Source organism: Cynara cardunculus, assembly GCF_001531365.2.
Source record: "Cynara cardunculus var. scolymus isolate 2C chromosome LG 14, CcrdV1, whole genome shotgun sequence".
In the NCBI taxonomy this organism is placed as follows: domain Eukaryota; kingdom Viridiplantae; phylum Streptophyta; class Magnoliopsida; order Asterales; family Asteraceae; genus Cynara; species Cynara cardunculus.
In genome coordinates, this window is record NC_037541.1 from 3,999,230 (window position 1) to 4,012,288 (window position 13,059).

Consider the following 13,059-nt stretch of genomic DNA (forward strand, 5'->3'; position numbering starts at 1 on the left):
GATTATAGATCTAATCCAAGGGTTGAGAATTGGTCTTATGGGTCTCACGAAAAACCCTTGGTCTCACATGATCCCATGTCTATATCTATACTACATATATAAGCATTTAGACTCATATCTTAATTACAAACCATAAGGCACAAAGTACTGCCATTTTATGCATAGATTTCAAAAAACTCTTAATGACAAGTTATAAAGCATAATGTACAACTTGTTGATGCATTGATAAAGCGATATAAAGTCCTCTACTCCAACAGATTCAGACCTTCCCCAGCTATCCCTGTGTGCCAAAACCATTTTGGTAAGGTCGTACCTTTCTTTTTTCTATTGACAATCTTCTTCTTCCTTTTCCATCTCTCCCCTGTGCTTCAAAACCAGTTTGGTAAGGATCAGACCTCGCTTTCTTCCATTGCTACTACCTTTGCACAAATGGCTGATTTGATGTATCAATTTCGTGGCTCCCAAGAAGACCTCATCCTGTGCATATAACCTGAAATTTGAAGTTTTGATTTCTCCATTTCCATTTCAAAACCCTAACGATTTCATGGTTTTAATTACAGGGTTCTACAGGTTCATATGTTGTGGTACGCTTCATCTCTATCTCTCAATATGTTCACTGTACGCTTCATCTCTATCTTTTGATTTCATGGATTTTACTTTAGATTGTTTCTATAAACAAACCCCTTGTTTGTTTACAAGTGATGTTTCTACGATGATTTCATTTTAGGATAATCAATTGATTAGTTGGATTTTTTTTGGTTTTTTCTGCATCCAGTGTTTTCAGTTGGTTTTTTTGCTGTAATTTGATCAGYTCTTCATTGGTTATTTTGTTGTAATCTGATCATTGTTCCAATGGGAAATGGTTTTTTTTGGTTGAACATCTACCTTTGTGCAAAAAGAATGGAACCTGGAATTATGAGACTAACAAGGGTGAATGAAACCTTGGTATAATGATGACCAAAAAAGTTGCAAACAAATGATGATATTAACCTGTCTGGCACTCATGGTTTTGYTGTAATCARATCAATGTGATTGATTAGTAATCAAATCTTATAACTAATTAATCAAACTGTCAGGCACTCATGACTTGTTTAACTCTATAAGGATGAATATAACTGTTTAAATGAAAGATCAAATAGCCAAATGATTGCTAAAAGGAAGATCTAATGTTAGATAAGCCCATTATATATATATGAACTCAAGTTGCTTCTCTCTAAACACCACTGTTTAAAAATTAGTTTATGCTTTGTCCAAAGACCAAAAAATAGATATGTAGGAACTTGTTTTGTCTAAATATAATGGACTTGCTTTTGTGGTGTCATTAGGCTAAAATAACATGACCAAAACTCATAAGACCAGCTGTGTTGATTGTTATCAAGCATTTAGTTTTTCCCCTTAGGTGGTTACACCTTGGAGGTGGTGGTTCAAATAGCCCCTCTTATTTGCTTTTTATTACCTGTAAGTTTCTGCATAGATTCTAAAATTAAGTTGGAGTTTATCCATTTACATCTTAATTTTTTACAGGGTCTAACTCACTTTGATGAGATTTTGCAAGAGGCAGATGGTATTATCCTTTCCTGTGGAAATCTTTGCTTTGATCTTCCACCAGAGAAGGTAATTTCTATYAAGTTAAATAGAGTAACAATTTCGTGACAGGTATATGCCAAATATTTAGAAGAAATATATTAGCATTAAGCTGTAATCTAATCATTGTTTCAATAGAAAATGTTTTTTTTTTGTTGAACATCTACCTTGGTGCAAAAAGAATGGAACCTGGAATTATGAGACTAAGAAGGGTGAATGAAACCTTGGTACAATGATTACCAAACAAGTTGCAAACAAATGTTGATATTAACTTTTGTACAATGATGACCAAGTTCCACAAGACATTAACCAAATAGATGTTGCAAAAGACATTGACCAAAATACCAAAATTCAAGGCTGAAATTGTTTGCATCAACCAAGATTCTGCTATAAATCATGGCAGGAACTGTTTGCATTAACCAAAAAGTACCAAAATTCATCAACAAATAGTATCATTTTAACATTAACCAAAAATACCAAGGGTGAATGAAACCTACTGTTGGATTCTCAGGACTTTGTTCCTCTTGTTTCTATAAACAAGATTCGCCTCATCCATATATGTATGGACTTGCTTTGTCTAAATATAATGTACTTGTTTTTGTGGTGTCATTAGGCTAAAATAACATGAGCAAAACTCATAAGAGCAGCTGGAGGTGGTGGTTCAAATAGGCCCTCTTCTTTGCCTTTTCTGTAAATATAATGGACTTGCTTTTTATTACTTTGGTTGGCCTATGTCCCTTTTGTATGCATTTAAAACAGTGAAGATTGTGGTCCTTTTACCTTGTTCTAATAAGTGACACTGCAGGTTTAAGGCCTTTGAGCAGAGGGAAGTAGTATATCTGATATGTATGTTTAGCAGTATGCGATTGATATAAATTGTTAAAGCCTTTGAGCAGAGTTAAATCACATAAATGTTTCAAATTCAAATTCAGCCCCCCCAAAAAAAAAATCTTCCAGAAATCTCTCAACCCCATCCCAAATTCAAATTCATGCTTTTGTTTTTGAGGTTGAGTTAAATGATATAAAGGTTTCAAATTTGAAGGTTTCTTACAGAGTTTGTGATATGTACTTTTGATCGACTGTGGGTTACTGTGTGTGATGAATCCTGCTACTGTCATAAAGCAGACAACAAACAAGTTAAAACTTCAACAAACAAAAAAAGAATCAGTCAATAACATGAAAGACAATGTCAAAAGCATACAAAACATTAAAGTAGACATAGGAACTCCATATTCTGTCCATTAATATGATGTTGCTGTCAAAATGAACATATAATGTTTACCAACAAAAATTGGTTCTTGATATGTTGCTTTCAAAGTCATGGTCTTGAAATACATATATTGGTTGAATTTAATTCATGTAAATGCTCCTCAAAACTTTTCTGTTTTATGTAAATGTTTCTCAAACTAATTGCTTAGCTTGTTTCTCCACAACCATTTGATCAACTAATACTGCTCCATTTGATCAGCTACTGCTGCTCCTCAAACCAATTGCTTAGCTTGTTTCCTATTGTTTTATGACACATGATTGAGAGCCAAAATGTTCCTACTGTTTTGTTCTTACTGGTTGTGTTTGTGAGCTTACAGTTTTAACAGCAACTGGTTGTGTTTGTGTGCTTACAGTTTCAACAGCAACTGGTTGTGTTTGTGTGCTTACAGTTTCAACAGCAACTGGTTGTGTTTGTGTGCTTTCAGTTTCAACAACAATTGTTTCTTCATCAGGTATAAACACATCTTGAGGATAAGTTCTCTTTTGTATCTTTACAGACGCTTGGTTGGTCTCTTATCAATCAAAAATCTTTCCCATGCATGCATGGTAGACTATGATAACCTGCTTAATATGCTAAGTTGTTTCAGGAAATGGAGGTGTGATGATGTACTATAAAATTGTKATTTTGATCTTAGTTTTGGCTGTTTCTTATAAGAGGTGGTTTTAGTTATAATGTTAATTTCCTTGTTATTTTTTAGTTTATAATTGCTTTTGTAATAAGCTTCTTAATTGTATCGACTCTCTTTCTGTTAGCAGCTCATGCTTCGTTCTTTCATTTTTATAAAGAACATTCTTTTTAAATTTCTTGGGTTTGTTTGGTTTACTTTGATTTACTTTGATTTGGTTCTTTGTAGTTTTAGTTTCTTACGTGGATGTATGGGGTAAAAGATTTTAACGAATCTGAGTGTATAATATTTACCTAATGTTAAACTCCTACTAATAACCTTGTAGTTGTGTTAAAAGTCCACTGAGTGTAAAATTCACATTATTGATACTGTTGTTTACCTGATGGTGTTGCAAATGGAAACCATGTGAATATGTCTGGGCTGCATGCTTCATCCCCTGAAACTACTACTCATGTACAAACAATCCTTTTCAAGTGATGCATATATGCTGATGTATTGTCTTGGGTATCAAACAAATGGTCATAGAAAAGCACAATTGGGATTTGGTGGAGAGATACCGAAGGATGAAAATTCCATTTCTGTGCAAACTGATGCTTAATCTTCCATCTTATCTTATAAAGGATGGTGAAGATTCTTACCCGGGTAAGCCGGGTAAATTGTTGCATACGATACCGTTTTAATATACTACAATCTTATCTGGTAAAATAGATTATAGTGTCGACTTCTACCGATGAACGCTTACCGAGTAAGTATTTGGAAAAACGGCCCTTTTACTACTTCTATTTCATGCATAATATCAATCATTTATCAAGACTCTTGGCATAGTTTGTAAAAATCAAATGTTTATATATATGGAATTGAAAATTGCCTGTTTTAACCGTATAAAAGTACCAGATTACAATTTGCAGATAAACATAAAAAAACCTTGTACATTATATACAAAATATGCATTAATAACTTAAGCAGCACCGTTGTCCGGTCCTCTCTCCAACCTTGGGGCCATTTACCAAACACTTACTTGAGTAAGCGCTTACCAAGTCGCATTACCTCATCGGATGAATATGATAAGGACCAACAATCTTACCCGGTAAGAGCGAGACAAGGACCAAGAGTCTTACCCGGTAAGTGAGGGAGACGACTCTTACCTCGATAAGTGCTTACCGGGTAAATTGTTACATGCGATGTCGTTTTTGGTGGACTAAAATCTTACCCGGTAAGTAAATAATAGTGTTAAATTTTAAGGGTAAACACTTACCGGATAAGTATTTGGTAAACGGCTTAGTGGGTGTAGAGTGACAGCTTGAGGCTTTTTTCTACAAAAGATGATGCAATTCATGAGAAAAGAAATAAATACAACAAACGATCATGATTCACAAACTATTTCAGGTTGATTTGCAAAATAACCACAAACTCATAATTTTGGGCCAGACTAATATTTCAAAATTGTAATTCATCAGCGCTGCATCGCGCGGGTACACCACTAGTATATATATATATATATATATATATATATATATATATATATACATACATACATACATATATAGGGAAGAGTTCAAACGAGAACCCCTGTGATTTAAGATAATGCAAGAACAACCTACCAACCAAGTAATGTGATAACAATCAAAATTAAGGGATTTTTTAAATTTAAAATAATAATTAAAAACAATTCAAAAGGATTTGACAGGAGAAAAGCTAATCTTGGAATTCAAAATGATAATATTTAGAAAAACACCATCAGAAAAGACTTTGATCATCTACGGACTGATAATATCATGGGCTACGGTGGTTATCTTGGTTAATATAGGAAAAGGTGTCATACGTTTTAAGAGGATAGGGAGAAGAAATCGAACAACAAGAAGTTTGAGGGAGAAGTTTATAGAGACAATTGATTCAAGGTTTGCTTATCACAAATTTATCATACTTAGAACATGAATCGCTCACAGTCGTTCAATTAGGGTACGAGTATCACACGATTATCACAAGAAATCCAGCTACAATTTATTGGTTCGACTAGGGTTAACGTATCCACTCAATTCAAATAACAGTGTAATAATCGATAAGGTTGTGATATCGAACAAAGTGTAGTCATATTAGGTGATAACTATGTGATAATCTATACACGATTAGGATGTGATAATTGTGTGATTAGGAACCTAATCAAACCAAAAATATTGTAGTCGGACCTAAATACGAATCGTATCTTGTGAAAATCATCTGCTACTCGATTCGATTAGGGTACGAGTATCACACGATTATCACACAAAATCCTACTACAAACTATTGGTTCGACTTGGTTAACGTATCTACTAAATTCGTATTTGGGTGTGATAATCATGTGATAAGTTAACCCAAAGACGAATCGAGTAGCACAAGGTTTTCACAAGATACGATTCACATTTAGGTCCGACTACAATCTTTCAGTTCGATTAGGTTCCACAATCACACGATTATCACAGCCCAATCGTGTACAAATTATCACACGATTATCACTTAATACGACTGCACTTGTTCGGTGTCACAACCCTATCGATTATCACACTGTTATCATACCCAATGGAAACAAAATGACTGTGATGGAAAATTTGGTGGTTGTATCGATTAGGTTCACGATTATCACACTGTTATCATACTCAATGAATAGAAAATGACTGTGATGGAAAATTTGGTGGTTGAATCGATTAGCTTCATGATTGTCACACTGTTATCATACTAATGAATACAAAATGAATGTTATGGAAAATTTGGTGGTTGAATCTATTAGGTTCACGATTATCACACTGTTATATCAAGAAATTTCGAAACTTCATATACGATAGGGAGAAAAAGATGGGAAGAAAACGACAGACGTTCTACTCAACATGATCGATCCCAAGCTAAAATGATGGGATAATTCCAATTAATTAAAATAAGATAAAAATTATAAAAAATACCTAATCACGTTACTACCCTTAATGTTTTCATTTAAAATAACTTAAATTATTGGTTAAAAAGGTTTGAAGCCCACAAGTGTTCTCGCATTCTCGTAAATCACATGTGTTCTTGTTTGAACTCCCACCTATATATATATATATATACACACACACACATATATATATATATAAAGAGAGAGAGAGAATTTGGTTCAAATGTTAACCAAGATTATTGTATTAACTTCGTTAACCAAGCTCAACCAATGAAAATTCATCTTTTCGTTAGGTTCACATACATCTCATATGTTAATGACAAGGGTAATTAAGTAATTTTATCATTTTGTGTAACTCCCATATCATTAATTGGGAGTTATAAAATCTAAAAATCCCATAATTGATGATGATTTAATATTGATCTTGTTTTTCAATTTGTGATTGTTTTTGAAATTTGATTTATCTATCTATAATGTTATTGAATTTGTGATTGTTAAGGGATTCCAGATAGTAAAGTTTTCGATATCGTCCAAGCTATTATGGATAAACCCATTGGAAAACAGATCGACAACAATGAGAATGAGAAGGTTAAAATGGTTTACGAATACAATCGGACTTCGAGTTTCGGAAGTGAAGACAATGATCAAAGCGTTTGTATTGATAATGGATTAATATGATATTACATTCGTTTTAATCGACAGTTCTCACATTTAACAGTTCTCATTTATCTTGCAAAAAATGTGACTGCAGCTGACCTGTTGAACAACTTCTGTATATTTAGGAGCTGGCTCTGTTAAGAAATTCCATCAGTTTATAGGTGAAGACATATGAAGTTAACACACAGTGCATTAGATGTTCATATGAAGACACAGGGACACACATAGACATATGAAGACATATGAACACATCAGAAATCACACAACCTTAGATGTCGTGATTCATATGTATTCATGTATATTCAAGTCAGTAGATGTTCATATGAATACATACACACACACATACACAGAACATGTGAAGACATGTGAGCACACATGAAAACACACAGCCCTAGATGTCTTGGTTCATAGGTGTTCATGTACATAAACAGAGTTGGCTCCTGAATATACAGAAGATGTTCATATGGTTCACATGTTGTTCATATGTCTAATCTTTTTTGTTTAATGTGGTTTGAGGATATACACAAGCTGTTCATATGTCTGACAACTCGTGTATCAAAGATAGATTACTTTTTACSTAAATACCCTTTGATATTTTGTTCACATATGTTAATTGAAAATATTAATTTAATAATTAATTTTTAAATATCATTAAATCACAACCGTTTATTATTCAAATTAACGGTCAAGATCGGTTAACAAAGTTAACACGATAATCTTGGTTAGCATTTGAACCAGCCTCTCTCTCTATATATATATATATACACACACACACACATATATATATATATATACATACACACATATATATACATACATATATATACACACATACATATACACACACACACACGCATATATATATATATATATATACATACACACACATATATATATATATATACATATATATTTACACTAAGATTTTATCTTGAAAATTCCTAAAGTTTGCCCAACAAATGGCAACCCAAACTAGTTAGACATTGGGAATTAAAGTTAAATAATTATAAAGTTTAATTTTAAAACCTAAACTATATAGATATTCTAAACTTACCACAACCCGGCTATTGCTCGAAGTCACACAATCCCCCAAGGACCTGCTATGTGAAGAGGAGGACTCTAATTTCGAACTCTTCCTATAGGTATGATCAAACACATCCACAACGGTTAGTGGTGCGTCTTGTCTTGATTTCGCCTACAAAAGTCAAATAATACGAACATGTGTTAATTATAACATATTAAAAATCAAGATACTAAAGTAACTGATTTTATGATCCTACCAGGCGATAACTGTGTTTTGTAAATGAGATCAATCAACCAATGTGTTTGGGTATATTGCCATCAACCTTGGTGTATCAGTTCGCATGCGCCCTCACGGAAACACCTTCCAAATGGGGGAGGGGAAGTTCTTCAAAAGAGACATATCCCTATTAGGGTCGTTTTGGTCATAGGGAATCGAATGCCTTCTAGCTTCAATGGCGACTCTTTTCCTAGTAGCACAGAAACCGTCATTGAAACTTTTTGCAAACTGGGCCTCCTATATCTGCAGATTTCGGGCATCTAGAGACTCTTCTCAATAGTAGTAGCCATGTACGTAAAAGGTCAGTTAATTTTTAAGTTCAAAATGAAACTACAAAAAAATTAACAAGTTAAATATATACTACGAACCGAAAAACGCTCTCACATTCGGTCCCTAACCTCCCTAAGGATTTTTGACCAAGTGCACCATGACCCATCAACCATGGATCGGTTTATCTAGCTCATCTGGCCGATGGCGTGAGTGTCGTCAAAGCTATATAATGAATTGAAATGGTATCGATACCCCAAAACAATCAATTTGATCAATTAGTTAACATAACACTTACTCTGTGCCGTGATTGACAATCTTCTTCTGATGTTATGGGAACGGTTCGGGAGCAGCAATGTCATGGACATTTCCAGACTCCCTTCCTCAACCGCTCGCTCCGGTACGCCACATTCTACAAAACAACGTTAGAAAACATACAACAATAATTCAAATATACAATACAACGTTAGATTCAACCAAATACCAAGTGGACGTAGCACCCTTTCATGCACATCTGCCTAATTGGAGGATTCACCAACAATCCGCCGGAAATATTAAAAAAATCAATTTTTTTAAATTAAAACATGTTTTATAATTAATTAAAACTATTGGTGAATTTGTGGCTGAATTTAATTAATTAAAATCCACCACCAACTTTAATTAATTTTTTCAAAAAATTAGACCATTTTATGACGGAGGTTTTTCATAATAAATAATCCACAAATTTAATCGAAATCAATTTTTATTTCAAAAAGTCAACGAGGAAAATCAACGAAAGTTGACTTTTTTTAAAGTCCGCCGGAAATCCGCCACCCAGAAAAATCCCTCCTATTTCTAGTAGTGGAAAGATTAAAAACCACAAGAGAAGGTAGCAAGAGCACACAGAAAAAGGCATGCCAAATTAGAGTTAACAAGAAACTAAATCTTTCAATAAGTTCTCGATTCTATAGCTCATATTCTTCCTATAGATAAGTGAGGATAAACACAAAAACATCTTTAACGAGTAACAAGAATAGTGATACCACGATATCTTTTATACCCATGGTAAGTTTAGTTTTCAGTATTGGAAATAATCGAATTTTTTATGCTACTTTGTGTCACTAACCTTTTTAGGTGACACGGTAAAAGAAGCTTAAATTTATGCTCTTAAAAGTGCCAACATGTAACACGATTCCTACCTCATTAACATTGCTACAAGGAAGCTCCTTCTGCAACCCAAAGCTAAACTTCACTTACCATGTAATGGAAAAGGTTAGTGATACAAAGCAACACAAAAAACTCAATATATTAAATTTCCATATATAAATAGCAAACTTATCGTATTATATTAGGTATAAAAGGAATGGTAGCCTTCATCATTACTCTTGTTACTCTTTGAAGAAGTTTGGTACTTAATGTTCTTGTATATCTATTAGAAGAAGGTGGAGGCTACATATTGATGGATTTATTTACTTGATATCACTCATTTGCGTTGTCTTCTTTCTGTATGCTCTTGCTATCTTCGCTTGTAATTTTCATTTGTGCTTATCCAATATATAGGACAAGTATATGGAACCTCAAGGGAAGGCATACAGTGGACTCAAAGATCTTTATTCCACTTGCCTTGCATGAGTACGGACTTGTTTGGTGGGGTTGTAAAAAAGCAAGGGAAACATGTGTAATACATGAAGAGAACAAGTAACATATTTGCTAAATTCATATTTTTATGACCAGTTGAATTATGTAAATTAAGAGTTGATTTATAATACTTATAAGTTTATTGAATGATCAGTCTTGTGAATACATATTGTGGTATAAATATAAAGTATGAAGGGACACAACCCTTGGTATGGTGGTTATTAACAGTTACCTGATGGGGGCAACTGTTAACCTGTTAAGAAACGTACATATATGCCATCCATACTCTGTTTCATGCCTCATCCAGTACACAAATCTTTGCATATCCTTATCCATCACAAAGGGCAGAATATGGTGTGAAACTGGAAGAAGACGATGGAGCAACAAGTACACGAAACAACATCAAGCCCTACTGTACCAGGTTAGATTTCGTTCATTTACTTATTGATTCATGTTTGATGGTTCATATATAGAATCTWACAATTGGTATCAGAGCCATGAATCCACCAAAATGAATCAATATTCATAAAATCATAACAGTACCTGATTGATTTCAACAAAACTAAATATATAAACATGATCCTGTGTTCAAGAATCATCCAAATATCACCACAGTGATTGAAGATGAAATTCGATCCAAGTACTATCAAATTGGTCAGGGATGAAATCAAATACAAGCAATTCAATTAGATTAAGAAAGAGGAATTGAATTGCGTTAATCAAATACTGCCACAACAGTCTGATTAACACGAATAAAGAATTTCAAAACCCAAAAATCTGAATCGCATAGTATTTCCACAGAAATCGATCTGATTCAGATTACTATGTTGAAGAATTAATCGAATTAAGTAAATAGGGAAGCAATACGTGTATATATTGAATACGTACAGTAAGCAATTTCACCAAATCGAATTTTAATTCGCTTTTGACATGATGCGATATCCTTGTCGCATAAAACCCTAAAATCGAATTCTTCAAATTTMTGATAAATCCATCATTTAGACAGTAATATATGAGGCTTATTAGAGATATGTTATATGACTATACAGGACAATACTCTATGAGTATTGTAAATTTTGCACCACTGAATGGTGTAAATTACAAGAAATGGAAGGAGGACATCGAATTGAATTTGGGAATTTTAGACTATGATCACGTACTTAGAGAAGACCCACCGACAGCACCAGCAGACAATGCATCTAGGGAAATCAAAGCCAAATACCAGGAATGGCATAAACACAACAGAGTTGCCCTCATCTATCTAAAGAAATGCATGACTAATGCAGTTAAGGGAGGGATACCTGATTCTGATCTTGCTAAGGTCTACTATGCATCAATTGCTGATAAATACAGAGTATCAGACAAGGCTGAGACCGGATACCTGATGAATAAACTCATTAGGATGAATTTGAATGGACAAGGAAGCATCAGGGAATACATTTTGCAGGGAATTGACACTTCCTGCAAACTTAAAGAGATGAAGGTTGAAATAGACAACTCTTTCCTTGTGCACTTGATATTGAATTCATTACCTGATCACTATAGTCATCTAAGAAGTCTGTATAATACACAAAAGGAAAAATGGACTTTAGATGAACTGATATCCATATGTGTTCAAGAAGAATCTGAAATTAAAAATAAAGGAAAAGCAGTGCTGATTAACCACATGGGAAAGACAAAGAATAAGAAATTTCCCAAGTTTTATAAAGGGAATTCTTCGAAACATTTTGTCAAGACTGACAAGAATAAGGGAAAATTCTCAAAGAACAATAAGRAATTGAAATGTTTTTTCTGCAAAAGAGCTGGACATTTCAAAAAGGATTGTGAAGGATTCAAAGAATGGCTGAACAAGAAAGGTAATCTTGATCATTTGTTTTCTTTAGAACCCATTGACAATRAATGTATCAATTCATGGTGGTTTGATACTGCTTCACCAATACATATTGTAAATTCATTTCAAGGATTATCAAGGATAACAATCCCAAGACTGAATGAATCAAGGATATGCACAGCTAATGGACAAGCTTTGAAGGTGGAAGCTGTGGGGGAATGTAGGCTTCTATTTAAAGACAATTATATTCTTAATTTAAGTAATGTATATTGTATTCCTAAAATAAAGAGAAACCTGATGTCAGGTTCTCAAATTGTACATGAAAATAACATTAGCTTTTATGCAAATAAAGACTATATGTTATTCTATATAGATAATTTTTGTTTTGGGAATGCATCCTTAGTAGATGGTTATTGGCATTTAAATTGTGTGAATAAATCCAATAACAAGGGCTTCAAAAGGCAAATATGTTCCATAAATCAAGTGACAGGTGTTAAGAAGAAAATTAAACAGAACACCTCATCCTTTTATGGCATAAGAGACTTGGACATATTTCCAAATTTAGAATGAAAGAATTAGTCAGACAAAATATTCTACCAGAATTAGATTTTGACRATTTTGAGACATGTGTAGATTGTCTCAAAGGAAAAATGACTAATACAAGAAACTTTCATTCTAAAAGAAGTCAGTGCATACTTGAACTAATACACACAGATGTGTGTGGACCATTCCCTATTGAAACAATATGTGGAAATAAGTATTTTGTCACATTCATAGATGACTTCTCAAGGTTTTGTCATATATACCTCATAGCTGAAAAATCACAAGTATTGGAATATTTCATACAGTTCAAGACAGAGGTAGAAAGACAAACTGAAAGAATCATTAAGATAGTAAGATCAGACAGAGGAGGAGAGTATTTTGGTAAATACTCTGAAAAGGGACAACATAAAGGTCCTTTTGCAATTTATCTAGAAAAATGTGGAATCAAAGCTGAATATAC

General features: G+C 33.5%; 1 long non-coding RNA gene across 1 annotated transcript; it reads left to right on the top strand.

Moving 5' to 3' along the window:
• Positions 1-339: 339 nt before the first annotated feature.
• On the top strand, positions 340-3,235 carry LOC112526317. The gene is made up of 4 exons (XR_003070588.1): positions 340-382; positions 561-584; positions 1,525-1,614; positions 3,207-3,235. It is a non-coding gene; the product is annotated as an uncharacterized LOC112526317 (long non-coding RNA).
• Positions 3,236-13,059: the final 9,824 nt, after the last annotated feature.